At 53.1% G+C, this 21,781-nt stretch overlaps 1 protein-coding gene and 1 pseudogene across 4 annotated transcripts in view; both read left to right on the top strand.

The window, feature by feature from the left end:
* Window positions 1–21,781, top strand: part of LOC136638225 (leucine-rich repeat and fibronectin type-III domain-containing protein 5) — a 62,827-nt gene that overhangs the window by 21,903 nt on the left and 19,143 nt on the right. The window lies entirely within an intron of this gene.
* On the top strand, window positions 8,324–8,443 carry LOC136638010 (5S ribosomal RNA; annotated as a pseudogene).

The following is a 21,781-nucleotide window of genomic DNA, read 5'->3' as shown; positions in this document are numbered from 1 at the left end:
TTGCCAGGTTCAGCTTGATGTTTCTGATGTGCTCGCTGTGTTGTTCTGTCCACTGGAAAGACCACTCCTGTGGAGCGGACACCCCACTCTCCAGGGCCTGGGTGGAGAAGCGTTTCTGACAGATGTGTGAGGCTCCCTTCACAGTGAACAGCTAGATTGGAAGGCTCTCCCCCCCCATTAGTGGGTCTGGCAAGGTCCTGGCAGCAGCATGTGCCTTTGTGACCTGGGCCATCCATGCACCTGTCTGTCACCAGGCCATCGTGTCCAGAGGCTGATGTCATTTTTGCACAGCTGTGAGATCCTCACTGACCTATGAAAGAATGAAATGTGGAGAGGAAGCAGAAGCCACGCTGAGCACAGCAAGGGGTGGTTTGTATATGCGTCCTGGTTTCCAGGCAGGGCAGGGCAGGGCAGGGCAGTCTTGTGTGAGCATGACCACACACCTTGCACACAGCAGTGAACATGTGTGCGCGCGCAGCACTTTGTGACGTTTCACGCGTAGAAGTGTTGCCTGCCTGTGACTCTCTTGCTGTGGGCAGAGCACCAACTCATGCGCTGACCAGCTGGAGCCCAGATGGTTGTGTGAATCAGTGCTGGCTTTGCCATCAGCAGCCCAGGCGAGGAATGAGGAGGAGCCCTTTGCCAACTCCCGGCTTGGTGGCAGGCTTGGCTTCTGGGGCTGGTGAGGACAGGCAGCACTGCGCGTGTGGAAGAACTGGAGTCTGGAGCGACTGGCACGGGCGCCTGGGGCCTTCCGACAGAGGCACGGTTTGTCGCGTGGCTCTTCTGAGGAGCCCCTGGGCCAGCTGCGGCCTGTTCCCGCCTCGTGCTCCTCAGCCCTGTCCTGCACTGGCTTCCCTGGAAAGAAGGGCCACTGCTCAGCAGCGCTGGTTCTCGGGCCGAGGCCAGAGCGTGTTTTGGTCATTGCCCTGAAGGAGAGGTGCTGCGCTCGCGGTGTGATGCAGTGCCTTAGAGTTTGGTGCTTCCACTGTCAAATGTAGGAAGGGGAGCGCACAACCCACTTTTTATAGCTTGTGGGCATTGAACGGGCTTTTCTTGTGGGGTAGGGTACTTTGGGGTCACCTGCCACTTGATTTTCCTGCTGTGGGAAACGAGGTGCTCTTCTTGAGCAGGGGTGGCGTGACCTGGAGTGGTACCCCTGATGGGGCGTTGTAGGGAAAAAAGAAGCCCTTTTTGGGTGTCTTGTGGATTGTGCCAAACTCAAAAGTGTGAAGGTTCTGGTTTTATTTCTAGGGCAAGTGTGGAGTGGCTCATTGCAGCCTGCAACCGCAGCAGCCGGCCAGTGGGAGGTGGCGGCAGACTGGGGGTGAAGTGCACCATGAATCTGCTGCCCCTGGAACTCTTTGCCGTCCTGCTGCAGCCTGCTTCACCTTGCTTCATGGTTGAGCTGGTAGTGATGGTGCACTACTCCAAGTTGAGGTGAATTGGATTTTTCAGAGTTGGATTCTGCCCTTCTCCAATTCTGACCTGGGGCTCCCAGGAGTCTCCCAGGCAGGGACCTGACCAGATCAACCTCCATAAAACTGCAGAATCGGGTTCCAAGGCTGCAGTGTATGAACAGTTTGCTCCAGAGTAGACCAAGCAGAGCATAAGAACGGCCCCACTGGATCAGGCCATAGGCCCATCTAGTCCAGCTTCCTGTATCTCACAGTGGCCCACCAAATGCCCCAGGGGGCACACCAGATAACAAGAGACCTGCATCCTGGTGCCTCCCTTGCATCTGGCATTCTGACAGCCCATTTCTAAAATCAGGAGGTTGCGCATACACATCATGGCTTTATCCTTCCCATGCATAATTTTATATGTCTCAATCATGTCCTCCCTCAGGCTCCTCTTTTCTAGGCTGAAGAGGCCCAAACGCCATAGTCTTTCCTCGTAAGGAAGGTGCCCCAGCCCAGTAATCATCTTAGTCGCTCTCTTTTGCACCTTTTCCATTTCCACTATTATTTATTTTATTATTTTTTATTTTATTAATTTGTACCCCGCCTTTTTGCCAAAAGGGCAAAAAGACACTATGTCTTTTTTGAGATGTGGCGACCAGAACTGGACACAATACTCCAGGTGTGGCCTTACCAGAGATTTATGCAACAGCATTATAATATTAGCCGTTATGTTCTCAATACCTTTTCTAATGATCCCCAGCATAGAATTGGCCTTCTTTACTGCCGCCGCACATTGGGTCAACACTTTCGTCGACCTGTCCACCACCACCCCAAGATCTCTCTCCTGATCTGTCACAGACAGCTCAGAACCCATCAGCCTATATGTGAAGTTTTGATTTTTTGCCCCAATGTGCATGACTTTACACTTACTGACATTGAATATTGAATTATTATTATTATTATTATTATTATTATTATTATTATTATTATTGTTGTTGTTGTTGTTGTTATTATTATAATTAATTGCATCTGCCATTTTGCTGCCCATTCTGCCAATCTGGAGAGATCCTTCTGGAGCTCCTCACAATCACTTCTGGTCTTCACCACTCGGAAAAGTTTGGTGTCATCTGCAAACTTGGCCACCTCACTGCTCAAACCTGTCTCCAGGTCATTTATGAAGAAGTTGAAAAGCACTGGTCCCAGGACAGATCCTTGGGGCACACTACTTTTCACTTCTCTCCATTGTGAAAATTACCTGTTGATACCCACTCTCTGCTTCCTGGCCTCCAACCAGTTCTCAATCCATGAGAGGACCTGTCCTCTAATTCCCTGATTGTGGAGTTTTTTCAGTAGCCTTTGGTGAGGGACCGTGTTGAACGCCTTCTAAAAGTCCAGATATATAATGTCCACGGGTTCTCCCGCATCCACATGCCTGTTGACCTTTTCAAAGAATTCTATAAGGTTTGTGAGGCAAGACCTACCCTTACAGAAGCCAGGTTGATTCTCCCTCCACAAGGCCTGTTCATCTACGTGTTTTGAGATCCTATCTTTGATGAGGCATTCCACCATCTTACTCGGTATAGATGTCAGGCTGACCGGCCTATAGTTTCCCGGGTCCCCCCTCTTTCCCTTTTTAAAGATAGGCGTGAACTTTTAGTTGAAAAGCGGTATATAAATACTGTTAAAAATGTTTAAAAAAAAATGTCGAAACGGATCACAGCATGGTCACTGTTCCCCAATGGCTCAGTAACATTGACCTCTCTAACCAGGTCCTGAGTACTGCACAATATTAAATCCAGAGTCATCTGTCCTCTGGTGGGCTCCATGACTAGTTGCTCTAAGCTACAGTCATTTAGCATGTTAAGGAATCTGGTCTCCTTTTTGTGACCAGAACACAAATTGACCCAGTCAATATGAGGATAATTGAAGTCCCCCATGATTACAACCTTGTCCCTCTTTGTCACCTCCCTGATCTGTTTCCTCATTTCAAGGTCCTCTTCTGGTTTCTGGTCTGGAGGATGATAGTACGCATCACTCCTCAGGCCTGGTAATTTAACCCATAGAGATTCTATGGAGTCAGACCTGCCTTCAGTCTCTACTTTGCTGGATTCTATCCCTTCCTTAACATAAACGGCCACCCCACCTCCAACACGCCCCTCCGTGTCCCTCCTGTAGAGTTTATAGCCCGGGATTGCGGTATCCCACTGATTCTCCGCATTCCACCAGGTTTCCGTTATGCCCACTATGTCAATGTTTTCCCTTGTCACCAGACATTCCAGTTCTCCCATCTTTGCTCGGAGACTTCGGGTATTTGCATAAAAGCATTTGTACATGGAATCACCCAGGATGGGCTGCTTATTAGCTCCTTTGTCTCCGCATCCTCTCATTATGCCGAACCATCTATCACGTCCCGTCATGCTACCATTCCCAATTTCTTCTCCTACTCTGCCTTTGTTGTTCCCCATCCTCATCCCGTAGGGATGAGGATTCCCCAACCGGATGCCCCTCGGCTCCTGACGGTTTCCCCCCAGTGGCCAACACAGATTGATAGCAGACCCTCAGATCACCTCTTTGGCTCTTTTTTCTCCTCATGTTTGGGGGGGGGGGGAATCACTGCCTAGAGCAGCTAGCCACCGCCTTGGAAGGGCTGCAGGCTGTACTGGGGAGGCCATGTGCCCTGAGGCTGCACTGTGGGCCTCATTTGCTAGCTCTCCTTTTGAGCCTGGGGGGGGGGCAAAATGCTGCTCCTGATGGCGGAGGCTTTTTCCTGGCTTGGGGGGGGGGTTGCTCCAGTTTGTGGACTTTGGAATGCTCTGGAGAGCTGCTAATGTGGATGCTGATGCTCAGAGGTCTGCTGGTGCCTTTGACACAGTCCCTCACCAAAGACTCCTGAGAAATCTCTGCTGTCAGAATGAAAGGGCAGGTCCTGCCCTGGACTGGGAACTGGTTGAGGACCAGGAAACAGAGAGTGGGTGCCAATGGGCAATTTTCACAGTGGAGAGAGGTGGAAAGCAGTGTGCCCCATGGATCTGTCCTGGGACGGGTGCTCTTCAACCTGTTCATAAATGACCTGAAGACAGGGTTGAGCAGCGAGGTGGCCAAGTTTGTGGATGACACCAAACTTTTCGGCGTGGTGACGACCAGAAGTGATTGTGAGGAGCTCCAGAAGGATCTCTCCAAACTGGCAGAATGGGCAGCAAAATAGTAGGATGCTGGGATGGCACCTGAAGGCCTAGATGCCTTTAAAAGGGGACCAGACAGATTGGTGGAGGGAAAGTCCATCACAAGTTGTAAGCCCCGATGGGTATGTGCAACCTCCTGTCTCTGAATGCCAGGTGCAAGGCAGTGGCAACAGGGTGTAGGTGTTTGTTTGCTCCCTGAGGCATCTGAGTGGCCACTGAGATGAGGAAGCTGGACTAGGTGGGCCTGTGGCCTGATCCAGCAGGGCTGCTCTGCTCCTTTTCAGTGTGGCTTTGCTTGTCTCCTATTTTCCCAAATGCAGAGGCTGTGGTTTCTTGCTTTGAGAGAGCTGTTTGCTTTTCTTCCTTTTTGATGAACATGGTGTCATCCAGTGGAACGGCGATGAGTAGTCAGTTCAGGACAGGCAGGAGGTCATGTGGAATTGGCTTTTGCATTCCATTGCCACAGGGGCAGGAGGCAACTTTTAAAAAGAGCTTGGGAAACTGCATGGGAGAGGGAGAGAGGCGTATCGGTGGCTGCTGCTCCTGGTTGCTGAATGGAACACTTGCCAGCAGTGTTTTTCTGAGCACTCTTTGTGGAGGAGCAAAAGCAGGGCCACTCTGTGGCCTTGTGACCTCTTTGGGAGCCTCTTGCTGGGGCTTCTGGTTGCCTGCCAGGGAAGTGGGCCACTGGACTGTATGGACCCACCTTGGGCTGTCCTCTGCTTGACCACTTGCCATGTAGCAAAAGTGACTCAAGACAGGCTGATCAGGAGCTCAGCCAGACAGGGGTCAAAGGGGATTAGAGCAGCAGGTGCACTGGAGGGTCTGAGGGCCGTGAAGAAAAAGACCCCCTTCAGCAGTGGGCGTGAAGACCCAGGGAGAACTGTGAAAGCTCTTCCCCCGTGGACCACGAGGCTGCTCTGGGTCGCCACCAAAGAGTTAGAACGCAGTCTTGGGCACGTGACAAACGCGTCTTAGGCTCTGAAGTGCACCTGCCATTTGGGTGCCTGCAGAGCTTCCGGCCCTGCACTCCTGCAGCTGACGTGTCTGCCCTGCCGTCTCAAGACGTCTGCCAGCACGCACTGGTCCCTGTCCAGTCGTTCGGCATCCTTTCCCACCAGGGCCATCTTTCTGTTTTTTCACCACTTCAACCATGAACTCTGCTCCCTGGTGATTGAGGTGGTTCACTGTTGCTCCGCCCCTGCATTTCCAGGACGGAACAGCAAGACGGCCTCCCAGAAGAGCAGCTTTCCAACCGGCCCGGCTATGCTTCTGTTCCTGCAGTGAGCAGCGGTGGCTGCAGTCGGAACAGGGTGCAGCAGTGCACAGACCCTGTGACTTGTTCTCCTCGGCTGCCTCCTCCGTTGCATTCTGTGAGCTGTCTGAGCAGCTAAGAGCTGGATGGGTGGGGGCGGGGTGAGGGTTTCAGTGTGAAACAGGCTCTCCCACTTACAAGTTTCCATCCCACTTACAAGATCTGGTGACTCAGACTTTAGATTGCAGGCTCAAAAACCTTCGGCTCATGAGAAAAGTGATGGTGCTGAGAAATTTGCTCATGCACCGACGTGCAGGGACAGTGCAAGTTCAGTCCCCCCCATCTGCACAAGTTCTGTCCCCCCCATCTGCACAAGTTCTGTCCCCCCCCATCTGCACCAGGCCGGTCTGCTTGGCGCCTGTTGACTATGTGCGAAGATGCTTGCTTATATCGGAGCCTCCTGACATTCAGCCTTTCGCTGCAGGCTGGAGGCAACCCTGGCACTTGGGGCATTGTGGGGAGGGGTGTAGCTTGCACTCCTGGCCGCCTCCTCCCAAGGCAGGAGCTCCACAGCACAGGGGCTGGTGAGGTGAATTGTCCTGGCTCCTCCGTGAGGTCGTTTTGGGGGTCATGGCTCCCCCACCTCCCTGCTGAGGTCCTCCTTCCTGGCTGCTCGACTCCCAACGCTGGTTGGCTGCTTCCCTTTTCCTCCTTCCACGGATCCCTTTCAGGTCCCTCTCCCTTGCCCCCTCCTCCTCATTCTCCTGTCTCCTGCCTCTCCCCTCTGCCTTCCCCTGCCCAATCACCCTCCTCCCTTTCCAGCTCCTCTTTTCCCAAGCTCCATCTGTGCTGGCCCCATATCCTCACCCTCTCCTGCCCTGCCTTCCACCTACAGCTGCCAGCTGGCTTGCCCCAGAAGCTTGGAGCAAGTTTTGCACAAGCTTTGCACAGACCAGCCTTTTATTGGGGGGGGGGGGGCGGGCAGATGTGAAGGAAAGAGATGTGATAACTTTGCAGTGAAATGATGTACTGTGTGTAAGAAAACAATGTTTGCTGGGTGGAGAATGGACAGAGGCAGTCAGACGTGACTGAGTTGGCGAGAGAAAGGAACAGGACTCACATTGCACTGCCTAAGGCTGGCTCTGGCAGCAGATTGATGGTTTTGAAACAGAAGAATTAAACCTTGTCAAATGTACAGGCAGAGCAAATCCGATATGCTGATCCTATCGGAGGAATTCCTTTTCCAGGTCTACCTTTGGTGAAAGATGCAGGAGGCTGGACTCTGGGGCTGAAGATCTACTTTGCATGACGTTGATAGTCAGAATCCAGAGTGTCTGAAAGTACGTCAGTGCCAGGATCTTGCCCTGCAGCTTGGGAGGAGGTGAACTGGTCGTTTGTTGCCAGAATGAAGACTTTTACATTTTAAACCATGGATCCTGTGGAACCTGAATATTGCACAAACGCCTGCTTCACTGTTGCCCCCGCCATTGGGCTGAAAGATCCAGGGGCAGCGTGGGTGCCTTGGAGGCCAGGTAGGCCATAGGGCTGGCAGCCGGATTTCAGCCCTAGAGGAGCCTGAAGTGGGTCTTAGAGTTGCTCCTGAGGAGAAAAGTCTGTGACTGTTCAAGGGAAGCCAAGTGCATCTCTCATAGAGGTTATGAAACTGCAAAGCACGTTTACTGCTTGCAGGCTGTGAAAGTCAATGCCTGCTCTTCCCTTGCAGCAGTCCTGCTTTTTGATGCGCCAGTGCATCTGTGAGGCCGCAGGCGCCGGACCCAGAACGTCCTTATTTTTGGAACGGCAAGGGAGCTGGCGGGGGCAGGCAGGGCTCGGCTTCCCTGTGGCTCTGCGGTGGGCAGCATCTGCTCCACAGTTGTGAAAGGGCCCGCTCGGGATTTAAGACGCTCGTGTGATGGCTGTCGGGGCAGGCCCGGGACCTCAAGGCTGCCCCCCACACTGGCAGTATGCCAGCTTCTGCTCCTCCCCCTGCTGGGCTGGAAAAGGAAGGGGAGGAGCGGAGGGAGAAGGGGGTGCTGCTTCCTGGCCCCCCACTCCCATCTTCCTCTGCACCATCCTCCTCCTGCTCTCTCAATACAAGAAAGAGGTGGAGGAAGTGGGCAGGCAGAGGTGGGCAGCCCCCCATTCATATGCTGTCTGGGGCCATGTGGTTGGGCGGGCCCCAATTCCTGTCACCATTTGCCTCCTCGGTCAAAAAACGGTGCAGGTTGTGCCGTGTAAATGATAAGCACAAGCCTGGCACGTATAAATGCCTGCTGTGGCACACGCCCCACACATGTATGTTTTTATGTTTGTACGCACATACCGCATGTGTGTGGACATGTAGGTAGGCACAGTGAATCATACACGAACACACGTAGCAGCTTGAACACACGCAGTGGAGTAGGCAGCCCCCGATACACACAGAGACACTGAGGCACACAGGAAGCTTGTTGCCGTAGGGCCGCTTCCAGACAGATGCGGCTGGCGGCAGCAACTGTGACCCTGCACGTGCCCGATCTCGTCTGATCTCGGAAGCTAAGCAGGGTCAGGCCTGGTTAGTACTTGGATGGGAGACCGCCTGGGAATACTGGGTGCTGTAGGCTTAGACCAGAGTCTTTCGAGGCTGAAAGTTGCCAGCCACCAGCAGGACTGCAGCCTTTGTGAAATGAGGGCTCTGCGGTGGAACCCTCGGAGTCCTCTGACTTCAGGAATGCCTCCTGGATTTTCCCTGAGACCGTCCCAGCTCTGCACTAGCCTTGAATCAGGACGCCATCTAAACTCCCAAAAGGTTGAAGGTGAACTGCTGTAATTCAGCTGTTCTTCTCCAGAGTTTTCTCTGATCCAGGGCCCAATCCTAACAGTCCCTCACACTGCCAGAACACACTTGTTCCAGCAGCGCCTGAACGCATGGTCTGGCCGCCACCAGAGCAGCAAGGTGCTGGCAGCAGCCACCTGTCACCTCAGGTCGGATCATGCAGGGGATGGGAGGGAAGCAGGAGGTGGGTGGAGCAGGAGGGTGTTTGAGACCAGAAGGGGGGTGGGTGGGTTCAGTGGCATTGGCATCTGCTGAATCCAAGCCCCCTTCCTGAGCTTGACCGAACCTCACGGTTCCACATGGTCTGAACAGACCAGCTGGGTAAGCATTGGTTTGCCGCGGGGCAAAGAACCATGTGTTCCCTCTCCCTGCGGAGGCCTCTGCAGGCCAAAACTCCCCCATGGGATTCAGCAGATGCGTAAGAACTGCCCCACTGGATCAGGCCACAGGCCCATCTAGTCCAGCTTCCTGTATCTCACAGCGGCCCCACCAGATGCCCCAGGGAGCACCCCTAATAACAAGAGACCTGCATCCTGGTGCCCTCCCCTGCATCTGGCATTCTGACATAGCCCATTTCCAAAATCAGGAGGTTGTGCATTCATATCGTGGCTTGTAACTCGCAGCATCGCCGCACAGGGAGTTGGGCAGGATTGGACCTTTGGTCAGATGACAGTGTGGTGGATTCTCTGCCCAGTTCCTGAGCGTGTGGGGCAAACGGTTTGGCTCTTGTGCTAAATGACCCGATTGATCCTGGTTGTCTCCCTCCGTTGGGCTGGCACAGGGCTGGGGAAGGGGCTGCAGAGAGTGGCCAGAGCAAGCAGGGGGCTGGGGCTCCTTCCTTGGGACGGAATGGAAGACGAGTGATAAAGGGGAGGCCCAGTTTTTCTGGTGGTGTGAGGGTGGAGAGGGAGTGTTCCAGGCCCATTCAGGGGTGTCCGGTGACCTTGATGGTTGGGTGATTCAGGACAGGCAAATGACTCACCCGGTGCTGGGTAAGGCTGGGGTGCCACTTGCCACTTCCTTGCTTGGAGGCTGTTTGACGGGGATGGGCTACACTCATGGAGGACGGGGGTCTGTTAGGTTGCGTGGACCCTGCTCTCCCACCAGCTTCAAGGTCCATCTGCATACCAGTTACCTGGGAGAAGAGCGCCCGCAGCTGGTCCCCACTTTGTGCGGTCCCGCTGGTCTCCGTGCCTGGCCCTGCGGTGCTTTCCTTGACAACAGAGCCTCTTTGGGACTGGGCTCTCCAAGGTCCACAATCCTCCTTTCTTGCTGGGATTGTGCTTCTCCGACCAACAGGGTGCGGGTCTTGCCTTGTGGGTTTACTTCTCCCTCCACTCTGGCCAGCCCTTGGTGGAAGTCGAAGGTACAGCTGGCACCCAAGCAACTCCTCTGCTGCTGCTTGTAGCGGGGGGGGGCACAGGCTGCTGCTAGGGGAGCGTTGCCACAGCGACGGTGACGAGAGCAGGGGTGTGCTGGGGGACGTGGCTCTGCCGGCATCTGCCTCTTTCGGGCGGCCTTGCCACTGCTGCTGCAGCCTCTGGGCAGGGCACTCCCCCACATCCTCACAGGCCGCTTCCCAGTGAGGGCCATGCCGGTGCCTCCACCTGAAGTGTGAGGCGTTCAGCTGGCGATCCTCAGAGTAGCCGGAGCTTTTGGTGCTTCTCTCAATTTCAGGAGCAATTTGGAATGGGAATTTCAGGGAGGAAGGTGGGAAGCTGGTCGGCAGCCCCTTCCCACACCTCCGACCCCCGTCCTGGGAAGTGTGGTTGGGAGAGGGAAATCCTTGCTCCTGGAGAGGGAGTGGCTGGGGGGGCTGTGCTGTGGGGCTGCCGCACGGGGGCGCAACATGATGTGACCTTGAATGTGCTCCCCTCAGACGTTTGGACTGAGAACTTCCCAGTTGTATGTTAACTCTTGTGGGCATTTGGGGGCAACCATGTAAGCTTCTGTCCTGCTGTCCTTCCCCTCCTCAGCAGTGTGGAGAGCCAAGCAGCCTTCACTCTCCTGCGAACCTGCACCAGGTTGCACCTGCACCTGTCGCGCAGGGATCGTTGCTGCAGCGCTGGCTGGCCTGGCAGGCTCTCCCTGTTCTCAAAGGGCAGGGCAGGCGCCTCTCAGCGACCTCAGTGCCCTGCTCGTGATGGGAGGCCCTTTTGACAGCCTGTTGCGGGGGGTGTCGTGTTGTCGGGTTTGCCATTTTTGTGTGCCCTGCTCATGGCTGGCCCTTCTAGGATCCGTTGTGTGTGTGAGAGAGAGAGAGAGAGAGAGGGAGAGAGAGAGAGATGGCTGGCTGGCTGGCTGGCTGGCTGGCCGGCCAGGCTTACTCAGGCCCCCCCTTCCAAATCCACAGAAGCGAGTCCGCAGCTGGACTCTCATTCCCATCTATTCAGAAATGCAGTTTTTTGCCCCATCTGGATAAGTGCAGCTCTTTGCCTAGAAAGTGGCGGTCAGGGGGCACCTTCAGGGCAGGTCTGCCAAACCTGATGGGAAGATGGAGTCCTACTACTGAGTGGAGGTGAGCAGAAACCGGCCCTCTGTGGCAGGCCCTCCCCAGCGAGGCCATGGCCATTTGAGCAGAGAAAGGTAACCGCCCTCACATCTTTGGGCTGGGTGGAGGGTGAAAGGGCCACACCCCAACCAGTTGTTGACAGGGACCAGTCCATACCTTTGTGTGACTAGACTCACCTGGGGTCCCTTACTGGACTGGGATGTGTGACGTTCCTCTCCCCAGCAGACGTGTGGCACAACTCCCCACTGATCACTTCTCGCTCTGCAGGAGCTGGTGGGGCTGCACCAGCGTGAATCCGGGCTGGGGGTTCTTGGAGCCATTGGACTAGAGGCCCAAGAAAAGCAAGCAAGACCCCAGGAGGTCCACCAGGACCTCCTGGAACTCCCCAGCAGCACCCTTCCAGCATACCCTAAGGTTTGTTTGATGGGGGAGGTACAAAAGCTGCCCCCTGGAAGTGGGTTTGGTGGCTGACCAAGTGGGTTTTGGTGTGCTCGTAGGCCTGTGTTGGAAGGTTCAGCGAACGCTTTCCCACTGCCTGATTCATGGAGCCGGCCTTGGCTCCCCCACTTTTACCCTTTCTCCAGAGTCCCCAAACAGCAGTTCCCTCCTTGACAGGCTGGGGGTGCCCTGCCTGCCCCCTCCTGCCCCTCTTCTGTGGTGTCTGCTGGAAGAACCCCCTCCTCTTCTCCCAGAGCATTTCTCTGGCTGCTCGGTTCTCGAGCCTCCCCTGCCACCCCCTGCCCAGCACACAGAGGGGGCTGTGAAGATCAGCCACGCTCTGCGGCCACATCAGGGCTCCCGGCTCCTGTACCCCAGTGCAGGGGTTCCGGCTGAGGGCAGCAGGGTTTTATAGCAGGCAAAAAGAGAGACATCCACATGACTGTCCTGATTTCAGTGAAGGGTTGAGGGATAGTTTTGGATGGTTTGGCGATGTTGCACTCCAGCCCAGCACCAGCAGCAGCTATTGTCATGGACTCAGGAAACTTACTTACTTCAAACCCTCCCCCCCTTAGTTCTGTTTTGATACAATTGTGAGAAGGAACCAAATGTCTTCAGTTTTGCTGAGGTTCAGTGTTGCTTATGAACTGTGGACGCAGCCTGTTGTGGGGAAGTCTGAGCCTCTTTCGCTTGTTAATGGGAGCCAGTCCTCCTCCTTCCTTTGTGCCTGTGCTGGGATTCCTGAGAATGATGCCCAGCAGCGTGGGGGGGGGGGAGTCATTACTGCAAGGGAACTCTCCTCTGCTGCAGCACTGCCTCCCCCCTCCCAAGTCTGCCTGGTCCACTTGCAGAAGTGTTTCCCACACTCACCAGAGTCAGGGTGCCCCACAGCCTCTTCTCAGCTCAGTCAAGTGCCACCATCTTGAATCTCATAAAATCTCCCGAGGTCCGTGATAACACTGCCCAAATCTTGTGAGATTTTTGCAACACCCAAGATGGGGGTGCCCGCCCACCCACTGTGGGACATCCCACCGAGCCCCTGTGACTGAAGCAAGCTGGTCACTGTCCTGGCTTCCAGCCCCTTCTCCGGCTGCCCCCCAAAGCTGTTCTGCATTGCAGCAATTAAACAGAAAAATGTAGCCCCAAATGCATGAAAAATTCATAGGCCACAGCAAATTAATATCAAAGCAGCAGTGTGTGCCGGTATCTGGAATTAACACTCTTATGCTAATATCTAATCTGAATTCAAATGAGACAAGTTGAAAGCACAAAGCAGTAATAGGATTTTAAATCAGATTGGCTAAAACTTGATGGTTTAAGCACAGTTAGGTGATTCCTACTGTTCTTCACATTTTTAAGTCAGCCTTCCTCCAAGGAGCCCAGGGCTTTGCACATGGGCTCTTCCCTCCTCACAACAACCCTGTGAGATAGAGTAGGCTAAAAGATAGTGAGTCAGGAAGCTTCATGGCTCAGGAGAGATTTGAGCCTGGTCTTACATAAGAAAACATGAACAGTCATGTTGGATCAGGCCAAGGCCCACATAAGGGAGCACACAAGACAGCAGGATACCCACATCCTGGAGCCACTCCCTCGCACCTTGCCTTCTGAGGTAGCCTACTTCTGCAACCAGGAGGTTGCACATATCCATCATGGCTTGTAATGTGTGATGGAGTTTCCTCTAGAAATCTGTCCAATCCCCTTTCAAAGGCATTTGGCCTTCAGGTGCCATGACCACATAGTGTGGCAAGGAGTTCCACAGACTATTTACACACTGGGTAAAGAAATGTTTTCTTTGTAATTCTCTGTTGTAATTCTCCTGACACTCAATTTTAGTGGACATCCCTGGTTCTGGTGTTGTTTGAATGGAAAAAGAGCATCCCCCATCTACTCTAAACATCCCTTGCATAATTTTGTACATCTCAGTCATGCCCCCGCGCAAGTGCCTCTTTTCGTGATTGAAGAACCTCAAATGCTGTAGCCTTTCCTTGTAAGGAAGGTGCCCCAACTCAGAAATCATTTTGGTAACTTTCTTTGCACCTTTCTAGTTCCAATGTGCCCTTTCTGAGACAAGGTGACCAGAATTGAGTGCATTACTCCAGGTGGGGCCCACCATCACCTTGTACAATGGCATTAGAATAGTGACTAGTACCTAATTCTAGTACCTTTTCTAATGATCCTGAGCATGGAATTGGCCTTCTTTGCTGCTGCCACACATGGGGTCGACAGTCTCATTGAGCTGTCCACAAGCACCCCAAGATCTCTCTCTGGTTCTGTCACAGACAGCTCAGAACCCATTAGCCTATATGCAAAGTTTTGATTTTTTGCCCCAATGTGCATAACTCAACATTTGCTTACATTGAAGCGCATCTGCCATTTTGCTGCCCATTCTGCCAGTCTGGAGAGATCCTTCTGGAGCTCCTCACAATCACTTCTGGTCTTCACCACTCGGAAAAGTTTGGTGTCGTCTGCCAAAAATGTTGAGTGCCGCCTTCCAGGTTTTGGTCCAACAGTGTAACCACCGCACCTCCCAGCTGGTCAGGAGTATGTGGATCTCTCTCTGTGGAAATCCTCTTCATGTGTGCGTTGGGGGTATGCAAGGCGGGGGATTGGGACAGCAGTGCCGCTGCTTCACTGTGGCATTTCTGCTTCCCGAAATGGCCTCCTGCTCATCTGATTTACTTGCGAGTTTGAATCCTGCAGTGACTGAGGCGGTTCCCAGCAGAGCAGAGCAGCATGAATGTGGTTCTGGTCACCCTTGCAAAACTCTGGGAAAGTTGCGTGTGGGATTCCCCTTTCATAGATGGAAGACTGACACCAAGAGAAGAGGGGCCTGGGACTGATGCACCGATGATGGCGTCTGCCACTCTGTGCCCACGCCCGGCATGCTTTGAACTGGGCTACCCATGGGTTCCTGCCAGTGTCCTTGATAGTGTGTGTGTGTGGGGGGGGAGGTGGGATGAACGTCCAGGTTCTTTAACTGCTGCTTAGTGGTGCAGTGTTGCTGCTGCAGGGCAGAGGAGGCGTTGAGCTCTTTGGCCTCCCCTCCTGCCCCCAGTACTGAGCTATTCCTGAGCCCTCCTGCCGCAAATAGCCCCACGTGGTCCTTGGAGCATCCATTACACTGTGCGATAGGTGGCTTAGTGGGATAGTCTGAGGTGCTGCAAAGGCTCCTGCTGCTCTGGCCCTGTCCCAGGGACCCTGTGCTTCGGCTGGGGCTTATGTGCCTCCGGCCCAAGGCTTAGCCAAGGCTTAGAGATCACACTGGAGATGGCCTGCCTGGCTTGGGCCTGTGCCCGGCACTTTCATCTGGCAGAAGTGAAAATTCCGAGGGTGATGCCAGCCCCCCCTCCCGCATCCAACCCACACGGCCCCTCACATCGGCAGCCTGGCTTCTGCACAGGCTCAGTGAGTGCATGGCTGGATGCTGACCATGGAGCTGTTTTCGTAGCGGGGGGGGAGGCTGCAGTCCTACCCACACTGACCCAGGAGTACTTCTCATTGTGAAAAGCATCTTCACAGTAGTCTGTTAAATGTACAGATTTGTGACATTTCCCCAAATGTAGCCACATACCATGCTAGTATGGTCTAATATATTCAAAATGAAATATCGAAATGAATGAGGACCCACCTGAAACTGGCTCTTGACCCACCTAGTGGGTCCCGACCCACAGCTTGAAAAACACTGCTCTGGAGTGTAAGTCATAGGTGTGTCGGTGCAAGCTGCTCCAGGGACTTGGGGAACGGGTCTGCTCCCTTGAAGCCTTGGTTGCCCAACTGGAGAACCTGAGGCAGGCAGAGAGGGACCATGCGGAGAATTCTGCAGACTTGCAGGTGTTGTCCTACCCTCAGGCAGGTAGCTCTCCAGCTGCGACCTCAGTGCTCAAAGACATCATTCTGTTGAAGAGGGAAACGATCCCCTCGGGGGAACCCTTCCTCAGGGGAAGGGCCCATACCCAGTCACACTAAGAATACTCAGCGGGAGGGGGGTCGGGGCTTCTTGTAGTGCGTGATTTGATTGTCAGAAATATAGAGTGGGGGGTTGTGATGGATGTGAGGACTGCATGGTGACTTGTCTGCCTGGTGCGGGACATAATGTTTTGTCTAGATAGGCTGGTAGATAGTGCTGGGGAGGAGATAGCGGTTATGGTATGTGTCGGCACCAACATGCAGAAATATAGCCGGGAGGTCCTAGAGACCCAAATTTAGGCTGGTATGAAGTACAAAGCCAGGCCCCCAAAGGTAGCGTTCTTGGAAGTGCTACCTGTTCCACACACTGGGTCAGCTAGTGAGATCTCGATGCGTGGATGAGATGGTGGTGTGTGAGAGGGAGAGGTTTAGATGTGTTAGGCACCAGGGAATGTTTTGGGACATGCCAGACTCGTACAAGAGGGATAGGCTTCACTTGAGAACCAAAACAGGACATTTAAAAAGTGGCAGAGCTGCTTTTAAACTGACCCTTCAGGAAAACTGTCAGGAGCCAAGGGGTATCCGCTTCGGGACTCCTCATCCCTCGGGGATGAGAATGGGGAGGTTAAAGAACAACAAGGTAGTGACAGAGTGGGAATTGGGAGTGGAAGCATGATGGGTTGTGATAGCTGGTCCAGCAAAATGAGAGACTGTAAGGATAAAGGCACAAATAAGCAGCCCGTCTTGGGGGAGTCCATGTTCAAGTGCTTTTCTGCAGTTGCCTGATGTCGCTGAACGAATATGGAGAACTGGAATGTTTGGTGACTAGGGAAATCTTTGATATAGTGAACATAATGGAAACCGGGTAGAATGCAGAGAACCAGTGGGATACTGCAATCCCGGGCTATAAACTCAAGTTAAATTACCAGGCCTGTGGAGCGATGTAATACTGGGGGCATACTATTGTCCTCCAGACCAGAAACCGGAAGGGGACCTTGAAATGAGGAAACAGATCAGGGAGGTGACAAAGAGGGACAGGGTTGTAATCATGGGGGGCTTCAATTATCCTCATATAGACTGGGTCAATTTGTGTTCTGGTCACAAAAAGGAGACCGGATTCCTTGACATGCTAAATGATTGTGCCTTAGAGCAGCTAGTCATGGAGCCCACTAGAGGACAGGTGACTCTGGATTTAATACTGTGCAGTACTCAGGACTTGGTTAGAGATGTCAATGTTACTGAACCATTGGGGAGAAGTGACCACGCTGCGATCTGTTTTGACATGTGTGCCGGGAGAAGAGTGCCAGGCAAATCTCACACATGCACACACAAAAGAAGGGTGGATTTCCCCCCAATAAGGCGACTAGTTAGAAAGAAGTTCAAAGGGAAGGTAAAAAGAGTCCAGTCTCTCTATAGTGCATGGCGGCTGTTTAAAACAACAGTAGTACAGGTCACATCTGATCATCTGCAGATTTGGCTTAACACAGGTCCACCTGCATTGAGTCCTAATCAGGGGCGACACGTAACCCTCCAAATGCAACTGGAGCACAGGTCTGGTTGGGTCTTTAAGGCATTTGAATGAATGCATTAACATTTAAATGAATGCACTTACATTTCCCCAAATGCAGTCACATACATAGTAGCATCAAGTCTAATATATTAAAAATAAAATATTTAAATGAATGGGGACCCACCTGAAATTGGCTCACAACCCACCTAGTGGGTCCCAACTCACAGTTTGAGAACCTCTGGACTAATGGGTTCTGAGCTGTCTGTGACGGATCAGGAGAGAGGTCTTGGAGTGCTGATGAACAACTCGATGGAAGTGTCCAGCCTCAGCGGTGAAGAAGGCTAATTCCACGCTTGGGATCATTAAAAAGGGAATTTAGAATAAAACAGCTAATATTATAATACTGTATAGATCAGGGGTGCTCACACTTTTTTGGCTCGAGAGCTACTTTGAAACCCAGCAAGGCCCGGAGATCTACCAGAGTTTTTTTTACAATGTTCGCACCATCATAACATATAACATTTATGTGTACAATGTATGTTGGTGTACCTTGAGCCCCACTGAGTATAACAGGACTTACTCCTGAGTAGACATACCTAGGATTAGGCTGTGAGGCTGCAATCCTAGCCACACTTACCTGGGAGTAAGCCCCATTGAGTACAATGGGCCTTACTCCCGGCGTTTCCTCCCAGAGGCACCTGAAGGGGGGGGTCGGCACTCCGCGATCTACTCATTTTGCCTCGCGATCTACCAGTAGATCGCGATCCACCTATTGAGCACCCCTGGTATAGATCAATGGTATAGCCACACCTGGAGTATTATGTTCAGTTCTGGTCCCATTTTAAAAAGGGCATAGTGGAACTTGAAAAGGTGCAAAGAGAGCTACCAAGATGTTTACTGGGTTGGACACCTCCTTTTTGTGGGAAGGCTACAGTGTTTGAGGCTCTTCAATCTAGAAAAGAAGTACCTGAGGGGGACATGATTGGGATTTCCAAAGTATGCAGGGGACAGATAGAGTGGCTTGAGGGTGCTCTTTTCCCTCTCACACAACACTAGAACTGGGAACTTGCACTAATATTGAGTGTCGGGAAAGTTACAACAGACGAAAGAAATATTTTTTTTTTACCCAGTGTGTAATTAGTTTGTGGAACTCCTTGCTGCAGGACATGATGATGGTGTCTGGCCTAGATGCCTCTGAAAGGGAATGGGAGGAGGAAATTTCTGGAGGAAAAGTCCTTCACAGGTTACCAGCTATGATGTGTGCGTGCAGCCTCCTGATTTTAGAGATAGGCTACCACAGAACGCCTGGTGCAAAGGAGGGCACCAGGGTGCAAGTCTCTGTTGTCTTGTGTGCTCCGTGATGTGGGCCACCGAGATACAGGAAGATGGACTGGTTGGGTCTATGACCTGATTCAGTGGGGCTCTTATGTTCTTATCTGAATGCAAGGGAGGGCACCAGGATGCAGTTCTCGTGTTGTGTGCTCCCTGGGGCATTTAGTGGGCCACTGTGAGATAGAGGAAGTTGGACTCAGTGGACCCTGACCCTGAACCAGCAGGGCTCTTCTGTGGCAGGAGTGAGGCAGGTTTTCTGGGGAAAGTTGTGCCCTGATCTGACTGGGAGCTCATCTACCACGACTGACAGATTCCGTAATCAAAACGTTTTAAAAGCCCCTGATGGTTTTGAGTGTGGCTTAAATATCTTTGGAGGATCTTCCCCAAATTCCTTGGTCTGGGATATTTGTGTTGTGTCAGGAGCAGCTGCCTTCCTTCAGAGTTCAAGCAGCCTGCGAAGGGCTGTGCTGAAATCAGTGGGACGGTCTGGAAGGGCCTCGGGGCTCTTGGTGGCTTCCTCCCAGTTCTCGGGAAGAGCAGGGACCCCTCCGTGGCGCACCCCTCCCTTTCATTTCTTCTCTTCTTAGCATTGCACTGGGGGGTCTTCGGCCCCCACCTGCCGTGCAGCGTGCCTTGTCGGTTGTCCAGAAAGTGAGGGTGCGCCTTGACCATTTTAGTGCCTTGTCAAGAGCTGTGAGATGAAACAGGCTGCAGGCGGCTGGTTTAATGCCTGCCCTGGAAACTGTCAAGTGCGAGTGTTGCCCTGCTCGGGGTGCTGCAGAGGCAAGCAGTCCTGGGGGCCGGGCAATGGCGGGGTGTGTGTGTTGCATCCAGCGTGGTCCTGCCAGCCACCGTGGCCAGCTACAGGCAGGCTGACCAGTGTTTGGACCCCCTAGACACACCTTGCGGCTGTGCACGGAGATGGATCCTGAGGAACCATGGAGGGCTCGGATGCCTTCCCCCACCAGAAGCCGTGGAGATTTGGTGGTATTGGAGGGAGCAGCACCTGAGAATGAGAGGTCATGACAGTTGCTGGATCTGGATAAGGAAGAAGTGCCCCGGCTCCATGCTGGTTGAACAAGTGGCCAGGGCTGCACTGGGTGTTGGTTTCTCCCTATTTATTTATTTATGTTGCGTGCAGTTGGTGCCTGTTGACCCGTTTGTTCTGCACGCTGCCAGAGAATGACCAGCCCGTCTGCAGAGGGCATCCTTGGTGGGGAACGAGTGGGGGACGCCCAGGGCACCTGCTGCTTCCACATCCATTTGCCTGCCTTTAAGCCCTTGTCAGGAGATCGCTCACCCTGTCCTCCCCGCCTTCAGAGAGCCTTCCTCCCAGTGGAGCTGTGAGTCGCCTTCCCAGGGGTCCGCCTTCAGCCTTCCCGCTACTCGCTTTCCTATTATTGGGGTGAGTGAGCACGTTCCATTTGATGCACGTCACCTTGGTTCGCTTCCGCAGGAGGATGGCTGAACGCAGCTCCTTGACATGGGCATCCACAGCCTCAGCCCTCTTCTGTGGAGCAGTAGTTGGGCTTGTGTCAGCAAGAAAACGAGCCCGAGAATCCCACTCTCAGTTGGCTGCTGGCTCTGAGGTTGAAAGGCAGCCCAGAAGCAACATGCCAGAGACCAGGAAGGAACTTGAGTGGCTTCAGCTGCTTGTGACTTGTGCTTTCTCCGAGGGCAGGACCAGCAAAGCAGGCCAGGAAAGCCCCTGTGAGGACACCCGTCTCCATCTCCCCCACCGCGCCTGACAGGTTCCTTGCGTTCATGTTGCACCCTGTCTTGCGGAGACTGGGCAGCCAGGGTAGTGCCCTGGTTCAGGAGTTGGACGCATGGTGTATGGCATAACAATGTCACCAGAAAAGCAAATGCAGGCCTCTCCCCATAGCAACAGTTTGAGTCCATCTTGTTTGGTCTTCCTCTTTTTTGCATTGGTGTGGAGACACCCAGAGCCATGGGCTTGACCCCCATTCCACTTCTCGGTTTGGTCCCTCGCACCAGCATTTCTCATTGCTGCAGTCCTTGTCACCTGGATGTCACCTGCATTCCCTTCTCCAGCCTCCAGTGTCCCATCCACTGACTGTGTGATCATCTCCCTCCCCCAGGTGGTTTAAGGACTCCCACCTCCCCCTTTTCACTAAACTGCATCTCACCAGCCCGACTAGGTGGAAATCGTCTTCCTTTTCCTTTGATGAGGGGACTAGTGGTCCCTGAGGGCAGTCCCAGGGCCGGGTGGGGAGCAGGAGGTGGGGCTGGGATCTGGCAGCTGTGCCAACCCCATTCCTCCAGCAGCGTGTGTCTGAGGAGACCCATTGGGGCTGGATACAGAGCAGGCCTCCTGGCTTGTCTGTTCTAGGATTGCACTGCATGTCGTTAAGTGACCATTCAGCCCAATCTAGTGCCCTTGCTGTGTAACCAGACACTCCATTCCAGACACTAGCTGGCTGCACAGGCTGCTGAAGACTGATTGCCTCTTCTTTGCACTAAGAGCCTCTTTTTTGTGTAAACAGACACTCTGCTGCAGGCTATGGGAGACCTTTATTCTACCACTGTTGTACTTGCAGTCCGTCTTTAAGCGGAAGGTTGTTAAGCGGTGCACGCCTGTAGTTTAAAATACCCCATTGAAAACTAATCAGCAGTGAGCAGCAACAATAAAAACCATCAATAATAAGAACATTAAAAAAATAGTTTAAAAAACTCTAAAAACATAATTTTTAAAAGCCCATAATGGAAGCTCAGTAAGTAGAAGAAGCATCACAGGTCAGCATGGCTCACCCTTTGGAAAATGGGAGTCTTGCCCAGAGGAACAGCCACAACCTCTGCCAAACCAAGAGATGTGGAAAAAGAATATGAGGAACGAGTGGCTAAAAACAGCCAGGCAAACAGTGAACATTTCTGGAAATGTTTTCAAAGCAGGAAACCTGCCAGGGAGGCATTTGGACTGCTGGATGGCAAGGGGCTCGGGGCTGTTGAAAGAGGACAGGAAGGCTGTGCAGAAAAGCGCGTTTTTGTACCTGCCTTCGCTGCAGCAGATGAGGGCAGATCGTGGTGGGGCCTGCAGCTGCCTTCTCGGGTTTGGGCTTGCCTAACTGAGTCGAGTGGAAGTGAAAGGAATCAGGTTCTAGAGCGTATTGGCAAACAGCAGCAAATCACTGAATTTAACTGGCAGCCATCCAAGAGTTGGTGAGGAACCCAAATGTGAAATTGCAGGTCTTCTTGCAAAAATACTGCCTGTAAGCTGGCCCCCATGCCAGAGGCCTGGAAGGTGGCAAAGGCAGCACCAATATTTGAAAAAGGATCTCTGGATCCAGAAAACTGCATGCTGGGTGGCTTAATATTTGTTCCTGGTGGGCCATCTGGTGGGCCACTGTGAGGGACAGGAAAGTAGACTAGATGGGCCTGTGGCCTGATCCAGCGGGCTTCTTATGTTC

Source organism: Tiliqua scincoides, chromosome 1 (assembly GCF_035046505.1).
Source record: "Tiliqua scincoides isolate rTilSci1 chromosome 1, rTilSci1.hap2, whole genome shotgun sequence".
Classification (NCBI taxonomy): Eukaryota; Metazoa; Chordata; class Lepidosauria; order Squamata; family Scincidae; genus Tiliqua; species Tiliqua scincoides.
The sequence above is the reverse complement of the archived record's forward strand: the minus strand, read 5'-3'. Positions and strand labels throughout refer to the sequence as shown.